This window comes from Pseudorca crassidens, chromosome 10, assembly GCF_039906515.1.
Source record: "Pseudorca crassidens isolate mPseCra1 chromosome 10, mPseCra1.hap1, whole genome shotgun sequence".
Classification (NCBI taxonomy): Eukaryota; Metazoa; Chordata; class Mammalia; order Artiodactyla; family Delphinidae; genus Pseudorca; species Pseudorca crassidens.
In genome coordinates this window covers 14908841-14922425 of record NC_090305.1, presented here as the reverse complement: position 1 = coordinate 14922425, position 13585 = coordinate 14908841, and the positions used below count along the sequence as shown (strand labels likewise).

The 13585-nt window shown below is 38.7% G+C and overlaps 2 long non-coding RNA genes across 3 annotated transcripts in view; one reads left to right on the top strand and one right to left on the bottom strand.

Moving 5' to 3' along the window:
- LOC137231616 (uncharacterized) overlaps positions 1-13585 on the bottom strand; it is a 286036-nt gene that overhangs the window by 98811 nt on the left and 173640 nt on the right. The window lies entirely within an intron of this gene.
- Positions 1-13585, top strand: part of LOC137231615 (uncharacterized) — a 100171-nt gene that overhangs the window by 26603 nt on the left and 59983 nt on the right. For both annotated transcript variants that reach the window (XR_010946694.1, XR_010946693.1), the window contains one exon: positions 12639-12708. This is a non-coding gene — a long non-coding RNA (uncharacterized lncRNA). The remainder of the gene's footprint in view (positions 1-12638; positions 12709-13585) is intronic.

Genomic DNA, 13585 nt, shown 5'->3' with positions numbered 1-13585 from the left:
TACCCTTCAAACACTACTTTGTACTTTCTAGGAGCTTCTAGGATTCTAGCTTGAAACCACTGTCAGAGCAAGGGCGACATCAACCCAAGAAATCAAGTAGGTGTGAAGTCTGAGTAATTACCTTCTCTAAAGGCTTAGAAATTCTGAGCTTACATCAAAGACTCTTTTGCCACATGCTCCTGTACCTTTAGTCTGTCATATAAACTCTTCCTTGTCTGTGCAAGGAGAAGTAACCCAGAATAATGGGTAGGAAGTTCCCGGCCCAAAAAAATAAAACAAAGCAAAACAACACAGAATTCCATAATTAAGAATTTCTTTAAAAAAGAAGGAATATAAGAATCCCGAATAGACTCTTATGTACGTCAACAAATATTCTATCCTTCATGTGCACTATTGGGAAGATTTTTTGTTTGATTTTTTTTAATGTTTAAATTTGTCAAAGGAACGTAAAAAGAAAAACTAGTTGGATGTAAATTGTTTGAAAAAAATAGTTCTAGTTTGAAATCATGTTTTAGAACTGCAGGCATGGCTCTCAGCATCCCAAAGCACATGGCCTGGCGACTGCACTGAGCACCAACGAAGCCCACAGGAATCTGAAACAAGGCCACCCCGGGAAATCGGGAAGGCCGTGCTGATACTGTTACAGTGAGCTTCACACCAGAGCATTGGAAATGGTTAGTTTTAGCCATTAACTGGCAAAATGGGTCTCCTTTATGAAAATTTTCTTTTTTTTTTTCTTTTTCACTTCTTGAGAAATCTCTAAGGAACTGTTTTGGTTGACCACTGCAGTGAACCGAATAACACTGTCTATTTTAACGTCATAATTTAATGCTGTTATTCTCCTGCCTATGTATCCTATTTGTAGAACTTAACACTAGTGTTTGCCCCAGATTGCATGTTCTTATAGGAACTTACTGCAGGTCATTTGCCTCTTTGCTCTCAAATGTATCCCATGCCTTTTCCCTGTATCACTGGGGCTGAATCCTTCATCAACATTTCCTGACTTCCTGGCCAACTTGCTTCCAGCTAAGTCCTAACAACAGGAGGCCCTAGTGGGAGATTGGAGGATCAGAGGGAAGGAGACATCAGATTATTTCCCTGTTTCTCTCTGCCAGGAAGGGTCTCTTTTGTGTCTTATCAGTGGCTTCAGTTCCCACTAGTCAGTTCCTCCCTTCATGTTCCCACCTCCTACCAGGCAGACATGCTGCAATTTCAGCTGCCACCGGCTGAACTGTTTGGGTGCAAAATCTGACATACTTGGTTGAATAATTAGTTTGATTTCTTTGAAATCATATTTTATAAGAGCACCCGTGGCTCTCAGCTGCAACATCCCAATGCACATGTGTGGGCAGCTGCAATCAGCACTAAGGTCCCAGTAACGTCATCCCCTCTCGTTGTCCCTCTAGCCCTATGGGTGGTAGTAGCTCACTATGGTTTCTACTCACCTTCCTCCCCTGGTTGTCCTTCAGCTCTTGTAAAAACATTGAAAACATTTTCTACTATTACATTCCCCCTTTTGAATTATCTGACATAGGTTTGTTTTCTGAGTTGGAACCTGATGAATACTATAGGGAAATACTAGTTGCTTTAATAGGATGTTCTTTTGATATACCCACCATGCTACCAACAGAACTACAAATGATAATAACATTCTTTGAAAGTGGAACCATCTTGTACTAAATTGACTTCTGTTTTTCTTTGTTTCTTTTATAGAAAATTTAAAAATTTCTCCTGCAGACTATGTTTTGCGTTGATGCTTGTCCACATGTTTGGGTAGTGAGGACTTGAAGTCCTAAGTGTATCAGATAAGCATGCAGACTATCAATATGGCAGAAAAAATAATGCATTGAGTCCCTCGTGTGGCCTTAGTTTTTGCACCAATGTCTTTCAAATTTCATGTTAAATGTTTTAAGTGCTTTTCAATACCAAGAATGCTAGAAGAATCTTTTGAATTTAACTTAAAATTGAAAAAGCCAAATAAAGAAACTATGTTCAAAATTGACAGATATCTCCCATACTTTCCATTTAAAATACTGGCACATATTAAAAGGCATACATAACTTGTAGTTTTTGACCAAAGATCAGTTGAATTAAAGGGCAGCAGGGAGTGAGTATTGGTTCAGTCTGAAGCTTTGGTTGAAAATCCCCAGAGGGGTCTCAAGTCAAATTACATGAAAGCAGAAGCAGACATCCCTGGCAGGACTTGAAACACTCTGGGGTCAGCCATCTTAAACACAAAGGTGGGATGGCTGAGTGCTTGTCTGTGTTAATTACTGCTTAAATCATTGGGTAGGATTAGCAGAATATGCATAACTCAGGTGGGTCTTCATTTGCACCTAATGACTTTGGTCTTTCCCATAGCAAATGCTGAAGTGTACTATGAGAAAGAAAACGTCCATAATTACTTTTTTTTTTTTCAAATAGCAGACAGAATGGCTATAATTTCTTTAGAGAAGGAGTTCAAGTTTTCCATTTTGCTTTTAAGAAGGACTCAGGGAAAGGTTACATTAGACAATTTTGCATAGGGCTGCTGACAAAAACCAAAAAAGTTAGAGTTGGTGGGGTGTAGAGAGGATTCCCCACCCCTTGCAAAAAAAAAAACCACATAAAGCAAATTAAACAGAAATACAAGCAATCACTCTCTCCTACACCCCACACAAAATAACAAAGAAAAATCTGTATTTTGTTTTTCAAGGTATAGTAGAGAGATTTTTTTTCTTTTAATATGCTTTCAAATCCTCAGGGACTTTATAATTTATCAAGAAAACACATTCTTCCTAATGAAAGGTTACTGACCTTCATGAATGTGACAGTTCAATTACAGCCCATTCATATGCAGAGCAGCGCTGATAAAGGATTTGGGAAATGTGACTAGCATAGCAAAAAAAGAAAAATGTCTAGGAAATTATTATTAGTTTAAAAAAAATTTTTTAATTGTGAAACAAGAATAATAAATAAGATTTGCTCAGGTAGTAGACCCTTCTGGGCCCCAGCAGCCCATTAGATTTGCTTCAATGGGTATGCTGCCTCTTTCTTTTTTCTTCCTAATATATCCTCTGAGCCACTAAACCTAACAAATCAGCAAGCCCTTCTTGCAGGTTCTGAAATGCAGGGTTTCAATTTTTTTCCGTTTTCCCTTTGACTGGCAGGGCAAGGTGGAACGTGTCTTAATGTTATTTTAAGTGCTTGACTACTATTTAGATGCTGAAGGGATGGAGAGTTATAAGAGGGAGTGTTATATACTCTCAGCCACCCACATACATGCACTCCAGCCCAAGCTCACAGGAGGCAGGCAGCAGAATAGTTAAGCCAGATCCTGGCTAGACTCAGTGGAGCCAGCCTCAGCCAGACTTGGGTGACACCTGTGAGCTGCTGTGTGCTGAGCCCCTCCAGGTGTGGGAAAGAAAATCCAACTGCCACTTTGTAGCCCAGAATGCCCCTCTGCCAGAGACCTCTGGAATATCCCAGAACCAGTTTCTTTTTTAGCAACTGTTGGTAGGGATTCTCCTTTAACAATACCTTCTTCATTAAAAATAAGACAAAATGCATCAAAATATAAAATTCTCCTTGGGATATAACCAATATAAATATTTTAAACAACTCTGAAATATAATCGTTGTTTTCATTTTTAATATTTTACCTTGGAAATGAACATCAGCCACATACATGTGTGGTGTGAGTTGTCAAACGGTAAACTTTACTGAGAGTTTTGAGAGAACAGACATGTCCCCAACACCCATCATACTGCCTGGCACATAGTAATCATTCAATATTTGCTGAATGAATCCCCATTCTTATAGCATTTCTTTCCACTCTGTTTTTGGATAAGTACTCTGGCCTAATTAGCAGTTATTCCTCTAAGATATTTACCCACCCTAATTTGCTCTTACAGGTTGCCTTCTTCCTCCACCATTTCTGGGCTATTTGACTTCAAATCACTTTCAGTCACATTGCATTTTTTAACATAAGTCTACTACAGAAGGCATTTTTAAGGGAAGGATTTGAAGAAGGAAAAATAAGGAGAAAGGGTATCAGTGTCACTTTTGTGCATTCCTAAACCTGACAAAGCATAAACCTTTTCCCTTAGGCATTAATATGTGAAGTCATACCTTACTGGCAGAAAACTTTCAAACAGACAATGAACAGCAGCAAAGATGGTACTGTTGAGTGTAGCCTGTTTCTCCATTTCCGCTTTTCTTGAGCAATATTCTGAAAAGCTTTATCAGGTCTTCTTTGTAAATCAGTATGTTAGGAATTTGTGTGGAATGGAATTCAAATAAAATCACCTCAAAGTACTATTTCTTGAGTCTGAACATCCGTTTCAAAAAGACAACATTTGAATATAATATTCTGAGAAATTAAGATACTTTGAGAATATAATAATTTAAAGACTAGTAGGGTAGTCTAAGGTTTAGATTAGCTACAGTAAATATTTTAATGTGTGTCTCTTTTTATTTTGTCCAGTTTTTTGTCCCATGTATAATCTGACTTATTCTATTTTTAATATGAAGGGAGGAGATAAGTACGCTGCATCACACACAGACACACACACAGACAGACACACACACACTTTTATATACTAACAAATACCTTAGATGGCAAGGAAGTTAGTGATTTGACAGTAAGATCTTTTTGAATTTTGAAATAAATTTGTGCCACTTAAACATGATTATGTTTTTAATTAAAGTTCTATAAGCTTTATTTTCTCAAAGTTCACTTTTGTTTAGGTGTCTTATTTATTTTTTGCATAACCTGAAGGACATAGCAACATGTTGAAAGATGGTCAATAAAAATTTCCTTCAATTACTATTTTTCTGTGTGTCAGACCTAGACACATTCAGAACTCTGGTGTAGTTTTGGGAAGCTTATCAGTTCGGACTCAATGCTGTGAGAAAGTGAATTTGGAATTTTAAAAAGTACTCTAGATTAGAGTTGCCTGCTTTATACCTCTTGATACTGTTTCTGATGTTTCTTCTAAATATCCTTTTTTACTTTGTTAATTTTTGATACCACCCAGAACCACTATTTAACTACTAACAAACTTTCTTTGAGCAAATACTATGCATACAACACCATATTATTCATTTTATTTTTTACGGATAAAAAACAGAGTTGCAAAGATAGTAAGTGGTAGAGCAAGCCCTCAAACCTGTGTTTGCCCGACTCCAAAATCTTTTCACTTAACCAATTCACTACAGTGTCAGAAAATGCACTTAGCAACATTTAACAGGAAATCTAACCCGAAGTGGCTTAAATAATAAGAAAATTGTATTATCTCATACAACATGTGATCACAAGTAGGGTGGCTGTATCATCAGATATTCAGTAGCTCAGCAATATTACAGAGAACAGAAATTCTTTCCGTCTCTCTTACCTGTTATTCTCAGTGGATATGTGGAGTCTCCTCATGGTCTTGAGATGGCTGCTATAGCTTTAGGCATCCCATTCTTATATTTCAATGTCAAAATACGGTACGAAAAGCTCATATTTTTTCTGGACACTTTTTAAGAAGCATTTCTCTAAAACTCTCCCTCATATTTCATTAGCCAGAGCTGGGTCATATGGCCCTTTCTAAATAGATCATTGATAAAGGAAATTAAATTACCACAATTGATTTAGACAAATCAAAATTTATTGGAGCTAGAGCTGTCCTTTCCTCAAGGACACACTGCATGGAAAAAATGTGGGTATCAGAACAAAATTTTGTTTCTTTATCAAAAGTGGGGAGTGGGGCATAGTTCCAGCAGGCAACCAATAAAGTCCGTTAGAGCCATCTCGTGATGGCAAGGGACAAGGAGAAAGACAGGGAAACACTAAAAGGGGAAAGTTGGAGATCAGTGGGAAAAGAAAGAAAAAAATAGAAATCTTGTGTATAGCAGGTGTTCAGTAATTGCTGATGACAGAAAATGAATGAAATACGATTTACAACAAAGTTAATCTGACACATATTTAATGATATGTGTTGTTCCATGACATTTCAGGCCAATAGTTTAGTAGTCCACATAAATAACTGTAATTAGTACTACTTTTTGACAGATCTTTATAGCTTATAATCTTTTCCGTTGTGAATTAACTAGTTTAAGAACAAGCATCAATGTTCAGAGGCTTTTTTTTCACCCTTCTTACAAACGGTTGACCCTTAATCATATATTTGCTGACAAGTACTGGAATGATTCCCCAAGAAGTGGAGTAGCCCATGGTTCCTCTGTTCTTCTCCACCTACCTGATGGGGTTCAGAAATGACCCCCTCTCTCACCCCCCTCATCTCCTCAGAGAAGTAGCCAGTGGCAACTAGAACATGTCAGAGTCTCAGGACCTATTGCTATCTGACTCAGTCAGATCTGGAGGCAAGGCTTTCAGAAAGCACAGCAACAAATAACTGATTCCAGATCTTTCCAATTTTGGTAAGAAAGGAGAAACCAGAATCATAGTGAAAGTTCATAAGAGGTTTCCATCCTGTGTAACAGAAACTGCACTAGATAATAATCTGGAAATTTGGTTCTTCTTTGGCCAAATCCTTTAATGGTTAAAGCTTTGTTTCCTTAAATGCAAAAACAGTACCTGGGAATAACTGATCTCTAAGATTCTTTCTAGCTCTACCTTCAATAATTCTACCTTACAATTTTGCTTCAGGCCAGAATAGTTTAATTCAATTATGAGCAGACATATAGAATTGTATCTGAGGTGATTTCATATACTACTAGGAATCCTGATTTCAGTTAGTTAAGTAGAATCCTGGAGATGTAGGCTACTCTCTGTGTTTTGGTGTTGCCAATAAAGGGCTCTACTATAGTAATAGGCTCCATCAACTCATATAATCTAAACGTGTACTAGTTTCTTGAGAAAAGGTAAAGCATTTTGTTATATATATTCTCTTTTTGGAACCCTGAGCCCAAGTTTGAAGTTTTTAAGCCAGTCCAAAGAAAACGGAGATCAAATATGACAATATTATTCTCTATTATTATTACTGTGGTTGTTATTCTCTATTGGTGGCATAAGAAACTCCTCTGCTGCAACATCATTAGAATGCCAAAATAAAGGGAAATTTCTGAGGAATGTCCACCCTTTCCTTGATCCTGAGGATGCATCTTCTAGACAATCCGCAACTTCAGAAGATGAGTTATTCTTGCTGACTAGCCTTGAATTCCTTGGTGGACCTTTCCCAGGCCATCTGAGATGGGACTACACTTGTCAGGGAAAGTGTGAAAGTTCTCCATCCCAAGTAGCTCTCTCCACATGCCCTTGCCCTTGTACTGTCATCCGTCACCCTTCTCTCCCACTCAGTGTGTCACTGGTCCTTTTTATTATTTCACTGTTGATCTCAAATCCTTGCCTACCCAGTGTGCTGACCAAAAACCATGCCCAGGGCACAGCGTGCCCCCTCCCTCTGCTGGGTGATTCCACTGCCAGTGCCATACATGTGCTACCAGGGGCAGGCTCTACTGTCATCCCCACCTCCACCTTCAGCAAGACCACTCTGACCTCTGGGCTCTTTCTCAGAGAAATCCTGAATAGTTTTACTGCCCTCGGAAGAAATGTGGTCCCAGGACACAACCTGGTTCTGCTAGCTCTTCCCACCTTCCCTCTTGTCCATCTTTTTCTTGGGGGAACTGAGGAAAGCGGGAGTCTTGGAGTTATGTTTTCTCTTTGGGGCTGTGCTCTCACATGGGCAGGAAGAGTCTAAGGTGAGAATTCTAGCTCTCCTGGAGGAAGGGTTCAGAAATGCTCATCTGTCTTCTTGAATCCCGAGAGCGCATTCGAGCTGTCTCTGAGCGGACTTGGAACAATTACTTTGCACACCAACACGTGTGTGCTTATGTTATTCGCCACCCCAAATGCTCAGCTTTCCAGAAGGAGAGGCTTCTCTTTCCAATCTATGCTCAGCCCTGACCTTCCAGACCTGTGCAGATTATGCATCCCATTCAGCCAGCATCTCTCCTTGTCCTAAGCAGTTCTCAAGTGCCAGATTTTACATTCATCTACTTCACTGATGTAATTTAAGCAAAGGAACCATCATGCACATAAATTTATCTGGGAAGGTTGAGCCCACAAGCATAATTTCACCTTTCTTTATGCTTACCTACTCTTCAGAATATGTGTTATTACCAAAAAAAGTACATTTCAAGGGTAGAAAATCTGAAAAGATGAAATAATCATAGCATCTTGGTCCAAAAATGTGTACAAGAAGAAAAGAGGAAATGCTAGTAAATATTTGTTAATTTTCACACATTTACTGATTGTTGTTTGAAATGTTTTGCTTAATGTTACTTGATTTTAATAAAATATTCAGTCTAATTGGAGAAGATACGCATACTGGACGCAACCTCAGCATATGCTTTGCGAAATTAATTAGAAACTGGCTAGCGTGACTTGGTGAGACTAGGTTATATTCGCTGAACTTGAGATGAGAAATTTTCTTTTGTTTCTTTTAAGCAAGATGCAGGTGGTTCAATAAATGCCACTTAACTGGGGCAGACTTGATCGGGGAAGTTGCTGAATTGGGAAACCAATTAAGTCTAATGATAATTAGCATGCACTGCTGCTTAATTGGGATAGGTGGTCCATTGAGTTGGTGTCACTGTAGGTAATTAAATGATGCTCTTGATGGATAAGAGATAGAGTCTTCTTGATGGTTTAAAGACTGAAGGCAATTTATTTTCTCTCTTGATCATGCTATTGGTGGTTGAGGAGAACTCAATTTCTAAATGATGCCTTCAAAAGTTCTACTTGTTTTAAAAGGCCCTCTTTGTGTGTGTGTGTGTGTGTGTGTATTTCTGTCTCTAAATGGACTGACAAGAAATGAAGGATTATGTATTTTTTTTTTCAAATGCGAAGAATGAGACATGGAAAGTTTGAGTGACTTCCTCATAGTTGTAACCATATAGTGTTCGAACACAGATAAGAACAGGGAACTTTAGTATTCCTCTCGAGTGATTCAGCACGGAGTTTTCATCAGTTGGCCGCCAGGTTCAGAGGGGCTCGATGGGGCAGTGGGAACAGCCTGCCTGGGAGTTTGCCGCTGCCCCGCAGAGATAAGACACTTTGCCTCTCTGGGCTTCAGGTGTTGCTTTTATTAAGTGAAGGTGTGGAACTAAATAGTCACTAAGACTCCTTCTGGCTGTAAAAACAAAAGTGCTTCAATTTAGTGGCTTTACTTAAAAATTGTTACTGGAGAAAAAAACTTCACTTTTGACATTCAAAATTAATAATAATCTTGGGCCCCATTTTAAAAAGTATTATTGCACAAGATGTAGCTGTGTGCTTTTTGTAAGGTTGGGAGAGAGGTGGGGGTGGGTACTCATGGAATGATTTTTGTCTGTGCTATGAACAAAGCATAAATCCACAGAGAGAGAAAGAACATGAAGGAGATACTCATGAATCTGGACAACCTAAAAAATATGTGGAGGGGGCTTCCCTGGTGGCGCAGTGGTTGAGAGTCCGCCTGCTGATGCAGTAGACACAGGTTCGTGCCCCGGTCCAGGAATATCCCACATGCCGCGGAGCGGCTGGGCCCGTGAGCCATGGCCGCTGAGCCTGTGTGTCTAGAGCCTGTACTCGGCAAAAATGAAATAGAAACAGAAAGTGGAAGACAATGAGATGTATTAAGCTCTGTGAAAGGGAGAAAAACTTGGGTGAGGCAATGATGTAGAACACTGGTTCTAGGAGTCCTGCAGGACAAGACAGTTGAATAACCTTGGACAGAGCATTCGGGAAAGATGGGAATGGGGAAACCACGCTCCTTTGGGAAGCATGTCCCAATGGCCAAGTTAAGACACAAACAGCAGTTATTAGTGGCATCTACTTTACTTTTTTTTTTTTTTTTTTGCGGTACGCGGGCCTCTCACTGTTGTGGCCTCTCCCATTGCGGAGCACAGGCTCCAGACGCGCAGGCTCAGCGGCCATGGCTCACGGGCCCAGCCGCTCCGCGGCACGTGGGATCTTCCCGGACTGGGGCACGAACCTGCGTCCCCTGCATCGGCAGGCGGACTCTCAACCACTGCGCCACCAGGGAAGCCCGTACTTTACATTTTTTTGACTTAGATATGAGTTTAAGATATTGGATCAAAAACTAGTTTCATCTGTATTTTTCCTATAAAAGTCAGCATAATACCAAGCATTTGGACCAAGATACTCAATCATAATAGAAGTGTGATGGTTAAACAATGTGTAACAGCCAGCCTCCCCTAGCTCTTTTTTTCGTTTCTTAATTTGTCTCTCTAAGCTCATCATTTACACATCACCTCAAAGTAACATCACCATCAATTCTAGATCGCTGATGACTCATTATTATACTTGGAATACTACCCAAATTTGCAGAGTCCTACACTGTCTTTTGAGTTTGCAGACTGCTTTACATGTCTCATTGACCTGCTAACAGTAAATTCTGTCTAAATATTTATTTTGGGGTCGTGGTGTGGAGATAAATATAGAAATATATGTAAATACATGCACATATATACACACAGATAGAGACGGAAATATAATTATCTCATATTTTGGAAATAAAATAATATGTACTTGAAAATGTGTTTATTTTTTTAACATCTTTATTGGGGTATAATTGCTTTACAATGGTGTGTCAGTTTCTGCTTTATAACAAAGTGAATCAGTTATACATACACATATGTTCCCATATCTCTTCCCTCTTGCGTCTCCCTCCCTCCCACCCTCCCTATCACCCCCCTCCAGGGGGTCACAAAGCATGGAGCCGATATCCCTGTGCTATGCGGCTGCTTCCCACTAGCTATCTACCTTACGTTTGGTAGTGTATATATGTCCATGCCTCTCTCTCGCTGTGTCACAGCTCACCCTTCCCCCTCCCCATATCCTCAAGTCCATGTGTTTATTTTTAAAAATGATTTTGCTTCACCTATTAGTCACTGGCTTTATTAGTTAAAGCCAGTGAAAGGGCACATTTAGGTTACTTTACTCTTTATTCCTATTTGTGTTAAGTTATTACATGCAGGCTTGTAAAAAGTCTATAAAACATTGCCAACTACAGTTTGAGAGAATGCATGTGGTTGACTTAAGAATAAATCAGCAAACAAATAGACATAACATTGCCAGTGGACTCATTCAAGTTCAGTTGCCATTGCCTTTGTGGAGGAGTTATTGATGATCATGCATCCAATAGGAATCTGATGACAGTGGCCCCAAGCTGAATGGCATGAGTTCCAAGCTCCACTGTGAAATTTATCTACTTATATTTCCTTTTTTTTTTTTTTTTTTACTTTTGTAAATATAAAATCTACTTCTGGTGTTAACTTAGCATTATCCTATTACTTATTATTTTATTACTCAGGTGGCCCTTGAAGAAAGATATCTTTGGCACATAGACTTTCTGAACATTTCCTTCATTAAGAAAAAAAACCTATCCATCTGGAATTAAGGGCCCTGGTACAAATGAATCAACAGTATCTCCTTTAAGTGTGTTCTTTGCTGTCACTTGGGAAGTGCAGTCAGGCTTACAGGGAGCAGAACTTTGGGGCAACTGCAGCAACCTCTCCAGCCAAGCTCCTTCACCAGGGGAACAAAACAATTCACTGCAGCTTCAGCTTTGGTGACCTTTATACTCTGAATGCTTTACCGCTTGATTAAAAATGTGCTCATGCTTAAAGGCAGATTGCCAGTGGGGTTTATACTAAGGTATAAACACGTGGAGAGATTTATTAGAGGTACTTTATGTAACCATTTTTCGGGAATATGATTTTGTTTGAGAAGTTACTAGAGGCTGGAATGACAACTGCTCTGTAACTCCCCAGTAAGTTTTCCAAATCAATTCCTGTGGAATCAAATTGCACCTGAGCAAATACTGACGGGTGTAGCAAAAGGAAGGAATAGCTTTCATTTTGCAACCACAAATATTACAATAGCTTATGCACATATTTTAGGAAGACATTTTTTTCTTATGTGAAATCACTTTGCATGAAATTGCAGGATCAGTTTTGGTGGTGCGGATAACCTGAGTTGTTCTTTCACAACTATAGCCTCCAGGAGAATTCGGACGTAACTCCTTACAGAAAAATAAATGGGAAAAAGAGCTCATCTTATGTTTTGCCACCTAACAAACAACGTTAATGGTATCATTTTACAACAAGATAGTAAATGGAAAAACACAACCTAAAAATTGATAAAAGCACTCCAAATCTTGCTATAAAAAAGATTATAATCATAAAACAGGGCCAATATTTAAAAATTGATAATGATAATAATAGCTACTTGTAGAGTGTTTAATGTTCCAAGCACTGTTCAAAGAGCTATACCTGGTTTCTATCACTTAATCATCACAGCATTTCTATGAGTTAAGCACAGTTATCACTGCATTGCACCACTAAGGAAACTGAAGCACAGAGAGATTAAGCATCTTGTTCTGTTATACAGACATTATGGTAGAATTAGAGTTCAAACTGAGACGGTCTAACTCTGAAGACCTTTCTCAAGCCATATATGACACACCCTCCTTATATGTACTTTATAAATAAAGATGGCCTTAGTGACTGGAGAAGATCAAACCATCGATACCAGGGTTTCTATTTTGAAATTAGCTTCAAAAAGTAGGAAAGATCCCACGAAGGTTCTCCCTGAGTAGCAAGACCACCCGAGTAAACTTGTATCTCTCTCTCTCTCTCTTTTTTTAGCAAAGAAGACTGCAGAGGGTGAAAACATGAACTTTTGGAGCCAGACACACCAGCAAGCAATAAACATTTGGTAAGTTATCTAATTTTATCTATGCATATTTTCCCATCTAGAAAATGGTGATAAAAATAGTCACCTCAGATATTTTTTTAAATCAGGACTAAAACAGATGATATTCCTCAGCTTCTTAGTACAGTGTTTGACACTTAATATACAACCAGTCAATGGCAACAGTCACTATTATTAATTAAAAACATTTGAACAAGGAGCCTTAACTAGCACTGAGAATTCCAACTTATTTGCCATTTCTTATTTTCTATTCATATATTGTTTTTCTTTTCTCTCTCTTTCTTCTTTTCTCTTTCCTGTGGATATTATGAAGGGGAAAGATCTTCTTGGAAGAGTATTTTTATAACATCAAGTTTGAACTCTTTGGGGAAAAAAAAAAGTTGTTCAGATCTACTTATAAGTAGCAATGAGGGATTAAAGAAAGGATTGAGACAAAAGTCAGTCTATGGGCAAGGAAAATGGTTTATTTGGGGATGGTGCTAAATTAAATTAATAAATTGAAAAAAATGCATGAAAAAGAGAGAGAGGACATGTCTTATACCAAGAAAGGGCATGCTTAGAAAGATTTTGACAGGGGGAAGGTGTTGTTAGCTAAACTGATAACAAGTGAAATGTCACTACTTAGAGCCTAGATTCAAATGGCATCTGATTGCATATGAGTAAGTGGTGGCATTTCAGAACACTGCCTTGGACCATAACTGAGAAACTGTAAAAAACCATCCCCTCCACTGATTGTGTTTTTAAACCATTTTTTAAAAATTTTAGTCAAATTTTAGTTTTCCATTGACGTCTACTAAGAATCTGTTAAGAAAATTCATCCATTTAATGGCCATCTTCCAGAGCATGGTGAAATGGCATGGTTGTGGAGTCAGAAAGACCT